Source organism: Alexandromys fortis, unplaced genomic scaffold (genome assembly GCF_014885135.2).
Source record: "Alexandromys fortis isolate MF-2015 unplaced genomic scaffold, M_Fortis_MF-2015_v1.1 scaffold_61, whole genome shotgun sequence".
In the NCBI taxonomy this organism is placed as follows: Eukaryota; Metazoa; Chordata; class Mammalia; order Rodentia; family Cricetidae; genus Alexandromys; species Alexandromys fortis.
In genome coordinates, this window is record NW_026067962.1 from 1,896,590 (window position 1) to 1,904,420 (window position 7,831).

Here is a 7,831-nt window from a genome sequence, read left to right on the forward strand (position 1 = left end):
TGTGTGTGTGTGTTTATGTGTGTGTATGTGTATGTAAACAAGTGAAGAAAAAGAGGTCATGAGTTTGAAGGACAGCAAAAAGGGTCAGGTCACATTAGAAAGCTTAGAGGGATGAAAGGGAAAGGAAAAATGATGCCATTATATTATAATCTCCAAAATAAATGATTAAAATGTTTTCTTTAGTTTTGAAATTTTTATATACATCAGAATGGAATATGATTGTTGGGGGAGGCCGCATATTTGTTCCTGTCTGCTCAGCCCTGAAATAACTACAGAGAAACTGTATTAATTAAATCACTCCTTGGCCTATTAGCTTTAGCTTCTTATTGGCTAATTCTTACATTCTAATTTAACCCATTTCTATTAATCTTTGGCTTACCGGCAAGGTTCTGGCATGTCTGTTCCTGGTGGCGGCTACATGGTTCTCACTGATTCTGCCTTCTTTCTCCCAGAATTCAACTTAGTTTTTCCTTCCTAGCTCTATTCTGCTATGCCACTGGCCAAAACATCTTTATTCATTAACCAATAAAAGCAATACCTATTAAGTTATATTTCAGGGGGTGTTGGTCCATCAAACTTCATTAATCTGGAATTAATCCACAGGTTTTCATCTTCTGTGGAAACAAAAGAAGAACCTCTTTTCCAAAGGAACAAGTCATTAGACCCAAATTTTAAATTCAAGATACCTTTAAAATATATAGATTGGTTTAGCTTATCAAACCATGCAATGAAATGTCTCTCTGTGCTTAGCTCCTTCACAGACAAATAATTTAAAGAAAATACAATAATATGCATAATCCAGACTCTCTGTGTACATGGCTTATTTTTCTTACTCTATTATGTTTCCTACAAGTTTAATATTTATTTTATTATCTTTACTCCTTTAATCTATGACGGTCTATACTTTTCTTTATATTACATTTGCTGTCTCTTTACACTTTTTTCTCTCTTCCAAGCCTACATACTTTTTTTTTTAAATACACTGCAACCTATTTAGAGGTCTTTTTCATCTGGATTTGTCTTTATTGTGCATCTGTAATTCTTTTTTTACCAAGACCATTTCTTAAAATGTTAACTGGCTTGGCTACTACTAAGACTGTTTTGCCTTTTGGCTTTGCCCAGTCCAACGTGATGGAACGGAGGTCTGTTTAGTGTGAGCCATGCTCACAGCCCCATTTTAAGGCACACAGTGGGTCTATGTTACATTAAGCAAGTTGTAGCACTCTGCTCACAAATCCCATTTAAATGCTCTGTAGCTGGACCTCCCAAAAAAGTCAGAGATGATTGTGCTGGTGAACCAGGAAGCTGCTGTTTTATAAAAAAAGTCTCACAGTTTTTATTGCACCTCTCTTAAAGAAGCCTCAGTGCTCCTGCATGCCATGAGCCCATCTAGAAAATAATTGTGGCTACCAAAAGCCATGTTTAACTTTGTTCTTTTGTGTCTAGAATTACTTTTTAAGCTTTCTCAGATTTTTACGTGGATATAGTCCACCATGTTGGCAGGCCAATTTGTTGGGGGAGGCCGCTTGTTTGTTCCCAGGTGCTCATTCCCAAAATAACCACACAGAAACCGTATTAATTAAATCACTGCTTGGCCAATTAGCTCTAGCTTCTTATTGGCTAATTCTTATATATGTATTTAACCCATTTCTATTAATTTGTGTATTACCACATGGCTTTGGCTTACTGGCAAGGTTCTGGCATGTCTGTTTCCAGTGGCAGCTCACTGATTCTGCCTTCTTTCTCTCAGCATTCAGGTTAGTTTTCCCTGCCTAGCTCTATTCTGCTATGCCACTGACCAAAACGGCTTCTTTATTCATTAACCAATAAAAGCAACACATATACAGAAGGGCTTCCCACATCATATGACTATATCTATTCCATCTTCCCCCTCTAACTTGACATGCACCCTCCAATACTAACCCTGTCCCAAGTCTGTCTTTTACTTTTTCTTCTACCCACTAAGTCTATTAGTGCTACCCACCATGGGACAACTATCTGTGACCACATCCTCAAAAAAGAATGAACTCTCACTCCCAGCAGACATCAACTGCCAATTGCTACTCAGTAATTACACTGGGATCTTGGCTGCCTTGATCTTGTGGAGCTCTTGTAGGCCACCTTGTGTTAGTTCATGAGGGTGCTAAGCATATCCCGCCCAAAGAGCACTTCATAACACTCCTCTCCATTTGTTCTGCCTCTTGGTCTGTGATATTTCTTGATCCATAATGCAGGGTTGCATGGAGTAGTTAACGTTGTCCCACAGAGGGTTAAACATTTAGTGTCTTGTTCTTAGTGCTTTGACCAGTTACATATCTCTCCATTGACTGCTGCCCACTATGAAAGTTTTGACCAAGGTTGAGAACATACGAGATCTGTGAGTATGAACATAATTATTTAAGAGGTCATTTGGCAGCAGGTCTGATTAGCAGTGCAACAGACTTTTACAATATTAGTCTCTATCCCAGGGTTATGAACTCCCAGTCATGGGTTTCTGACCAGGGTTAAACTAAGGTTCATCTCTACTCTCTACCATTTAGAACAATTAAAAATATTAAAAATGACTTTATTGACTAAAGAGAGAGTGACAATGTAACTAAACCAAAACAAAAAATGCTACAAATCATTACATGAATCTGGCTGAACAAACTAATACATTTTATACTAAAAGAAATATAATGGCAACATTACATAGTACCATTAAGTCATCAGAGTGGATTTTTTTGTTTTTAAAATAAATCTTTTATTTACTGTAGAAGCCTCAATGTCCATTTTTTCTATATTTCTATACATCATAGTTTTAGCATATATTTTTATTTAAATTTCTATATTTTTAAAACTATTAAATATATTTCTATATATCAAACACAAATAGTCTATGCTTTAGATAAGTTGCACATAGTCAATGACTGAGTTTGGAGAGACAATGGTTCTGTGACTAGCAGTTTAAGAAAAAAGAAATTTGGAGTTTGCTTAGTGTCTGAGGAACTGAGACAAATAAACACACAAAGAGAGAGACAAGATACAGAGATAAGATAGACAATAGACAAGTGATGGCATGTAGGTAGGTAGAGATAGATAGATAGATAGATAGATAGATAGATAGATAGATAGATAGATGTGTGGATAGATAGGTACATGGATGAATGGATAGATAAATGAAATGGACGGATAAAGATTATAGATAAAACGCAGATGTCACGCACTTTAACAACAGGTTTAAAATATTGCCTGCTTATATTGTGGAAATAGGTTTAATCATAAAGAAGAAATGGAATGGGATGCATCATAGGAAGGATGGGAGAAAAGTATCAGAGAATTGTAAGGTACAAATGTTAACAAAACGATCTTGCGGAAAGACAGAGATTAGAGGACTTGTTTTTCAGAGTACCAATTCAAACCCAAAAAGTTTGGTGATAAGAGTTAAGTGATTTATGGTTCAAGAGTTTTCTGTAATATACATACACAGTCTCTGTTGGTCTTTTCTGAGACAGCACAACAGAAATTAGAACGACAACAGAAATGAAGGAGGTTGGTCTTTGTCTCCAAGAGCTAAGATTTCACAGGAATAGACAGAACGTGACCAGGACTTTCTGCTTTGAATGGAAAGATGCAAGTGAGAAAGAGCACACTGAGATTCAATCTTCTGAGTCTTGTAGTAGAAGATGTGGGCTCAGTGTGAAAGAAAATTTCAACAACATCCCAATGTTTTTAAATTTATTGTCTGGATATTGAAAGAGAAATATACCTAGTAATAGGATTTATGTCCCGCCCCCATGATAGGTTTCTCTGCCACTACAGTAAGCTGGATCCAGCCCAATTGAAAAAGTATAACAGATTTATTTGAACAAAGCAACTTTCGGGTAGGTTCTGTAGTCTCAGAGATGGAGGCTGGAGAAGTTGGGCCCACAAACAAAAGCAGGTTGACTTTATAAGTTGTAGATGAGGAGTGATGACATGTCTGCCACAAGCTGGGTTTGTGCCCAAGTTTAGTCAAAAACTGAGACTTTAGAAAAGGACTTAGGCACTTGGCAACTTCAAGGGAGGAAGCTGCAGTAGTGGCCAAGAATGAGGAACTGGACTTTCTGATGTCTTTTCTTTCTTCTGAGATTCTCTGAGTGGGTGGGGTTTGGCAAGAGAGACAAGAATGGGGTTTTCCAGATCATTTAGTGGTGAGCTGGAGGTACCAACTGAACACTTCTTTGTTACAATATTATTCCTTTCACTGTAGATTTAGAAGCATATTTTTTAGTCCATAAAAATAAGATCAGAATAGCCTTTTAGATACTTTTGAAGAGAAAATATTGAACAATATAAAACTTATGTTTTTCTATTACTTGATCCTCTTAAACATGTAATAAGTCTCAAATATATATTTTCATAAGCATAAAACATAAATACAAGCTCAACTAACAAGGTGTCCAGTGAATCCTCAGGTTCATCTTCAGAGGACTGACAGGCAGTTTATGTTTATGTAGGGGCATAATTAGATAATCTTGGCCAAGGTGTGATTCCACCCAACAACATTGTCTGTGATCCAGAAGCTCCAGGATCTGGAAAGGCAGGTAGTAAAGATAGTTCACAATCTCCTCCCCTAGGTTCTGACTCTCCTGGCTGATAATACTTTTATGTTTTCTAGCATGAGATTGACATGGAAGTTTCACTCACTCTGAGATCATTGCTTCAACAGCCGAATAGCTAAAGGAAGAAACACAGTATTCATTCCTGTATAATTGCACTCTTTTATTAAAAAAAAAAATTAGACATAAAAACAAACAAAAAGTAAACTTTCTGTGTAAAGTCAAAATCATCCTTACTTTTTTCCAAATCTGAGTGAAGTTAGTGAACAGACAAGCATAATTATCATGCATTTCAAAAGTTTTAAAGTAGTGGATACCACAGCTAAGATTATTTGCTCGCCACATTTTGTCATCTTGGCCATGCTAAATTCTATTTCTTTTGATTTCTCTTTTGTACAATGGAACCAATAACAGCAATGTCATATATGCCATTAAACTATGATGCTACACTTAAATCATTTGATTCACTAATTGACTTAACAGAATGTCAGACAGATCCAAGTTATTGTTATTCAAACATTCACAAAATACAGACTAAGCATCCACTATAAGAAAGTTTTTACTAATGGCTTATACAACAGAAAATGGATAAGTCATTGAACTTCAAGAGTTGGCATTTCAGTTAGCAAAAGTTATTGAAGATTATATATATATATATGTATATATATATGTAGATTATATGTATAGGAGATAATTTGATAGATGATCAAACTAAATAAGCCTGATAGTTGTTTGAGTCTGGGATGATAAAAGACAGCCCCCTGATGGAATAATATTTAAATAGAAATGGAATGAAGAAAACTCAAAAGATCCAGCGATGCTCAATCTTGAAAAGTTTGTAAACAAAGCCAAATTGAAAGTTTTTATACAGATAAGAAACTTCATTTCTGGCTTTAAATAATAATTAAAATAAGATAAACACTGGATCTGGAAAAGCAATAGTAGGTCTTCTTACGGGTTTTCAATAAGTTTAGTTACAGAAACAGAAATAAAAGGTAATAATAGCTGAAGCAAGTTGTCTTACTTAGGGTTTCTATTGCTGTGAAGGAACACTATGACCATCACAACTCTTATCAAGGAAAACATTTAATTGGATGCCTTACAATTTCAGAGTTTTAGTCCATTATTATCATGGTGGGACACAGGGGCATGCCGTCAGACATGGTGCTGGAGAAGAAGCTGCACCTTGATCAGCAGGCCTGTTAGTTGGTCGTGTAAACAAATGTCTAAAGAACCAAGAAGGTATTGTTAGGATTCACTCGGGTTTTATTTTTTCTCAAATGATATCTTTTCTCATTAACTGTTCAAAGGAAAAGAGCTTCTGCCCTCTTGAGTGGCATTCACCTCAGTAAGCAGTCTCACCATCTCTTCTCTCTCACAGGTGATAGTTGATTTTGTGAGTCAATTTGACTGCACTGTAGGGATAGCTCTATTTGAGTGAGATTCTGCTGTGTCTGGGTTTCTGCACAGTGTTCACATTTAAATCAGTGGACTGAGTGAAGCAGATTGTTCTTTCCAATGTAGGTGCCCATTAATCAGTCTGTAGGAGGCATGAATGAAACTAAAACACGACCTCCTCTGAGCTAGAAGATTCTAATGGAGATTGCCTTCGGAGTTAAATGGAACTGCAATTTTCCTGGCTCTCTGCCTGCCACACAATGATAGTTTGGGACTTGACAACCTCTCTAGTGAGGGAGGTCATTGTTAGGGCATATTCAACATACATATTCTGCCTCGTCACACCCAATTTGTTTCCTCGTTTGGCAAACTAACACACATATTAATTCATCAATAAGTGTGTTTTATTCTGGTTCCAAAACATATCCAACATCCATCTATTTTGTTCTGTTTCCAGGGCACAACAAAAAGTTACAAATGTCTTTCTCAATGACTATAATAATTTCTGGTACAGCTTAGGAATAAGAAGTTTGACAAAGGTATAGGTGTTAAAGATTTTGTCCTCTCCATTTCCTCCTATGGAGTTACCTCTCCCAGCCTTCATATGATGGGTTGTGCCCGGTCTTATTCTATCTTGTTATGTGTGTTTGGTGGATATTCCTGGGAGGCCTGATCTTTTCTGAATGGAAATTGAGGAAGAGTGGGTTTGACCAAAAGGGGAGATTGGATGTGGGAAAATGGGAGGAGTGTGCCCCTGTCTCAGCACAAGTTCAAAAGCAATGAGCTCATCCAACCACAGACCTAGACCTAAATCTCTGAAACTAAGAAACAAATATTTCTTACAGTAAACTAATTATCTCTATTGTTCTGTCTTAGTGGCAGACAAATGACTAACACAGCTATCTACGATATTTTATGCTTCCACTAAATATCTATAATTTAATTTTTGGCACAGAAATCAAACATTGCTCTTTAAAAATTTATTTTATTGTATTTAGAATGTGTGTGTATGTGCATGTATATATGTGTTCGTGTGTGTGTGTGTGTGTGTGTGTGTGTGTCTGTGCAATATGCCACGGTGCGCATATAAAATCAAGGACACTATTGAGGAGTCAATTTTCGCCTTCTACCATAAATGCCAATATTGAACTGAAATCATACGGGTTGTTTGGCAGGCACATTTACCCACTAAGCCATCTTGCTGTTCCAAAATTATTCTTTTAAAGCACAAAAAGGTGTAAGCAACAATATAAACATTATGACTTATAATTTATTTAATGAAACAAGACCCCTTAATTTATACACACCTAAGCAAACAATAGAAGAAAGGAAAGGCAAAGGTCTTATGGTTAAATGACAGTCAATAAGACAGAAATAATTAAGGTACTGAAGTTAATGGGTAAATGTTAATGAGGAAAAGTGTGTTACACACTTGCATACTATTTACTTGTTGAAATAGGAGCGGCAGGGCTGAGTCCCCAACACCCCGGCCGCTTGGCTGGCTCATGCCCGAAATAACAACACACAAACTGTATTCATTTAAAAACTGCTTGGCCCATGAACTCTAGCCCTTACAGGCTAATTCTCGCACCTGGACTAGCCCATTTCTAATGATGTGTGTAAGCACCCCAAGGTGCGCTTACGGGGAAGATTCTAGCCTCTGTCCATCCTGGGTCGGAGCTGCCTGGGAGAGTGGAGCCTGGCGTCTCTGCTCCAGAGAGCAGAGCTGTCGAGTCTCCCCTGGAGAGCTGAGCATGGCGTCTCTGCTCCAGAGAGCAGAGCTGTCGAGTCTCTCCGGGAGCAGAGCAAAGTCTGACCTCACTTCCTCTTCCGCCCAGCATCCTATTCTGTTT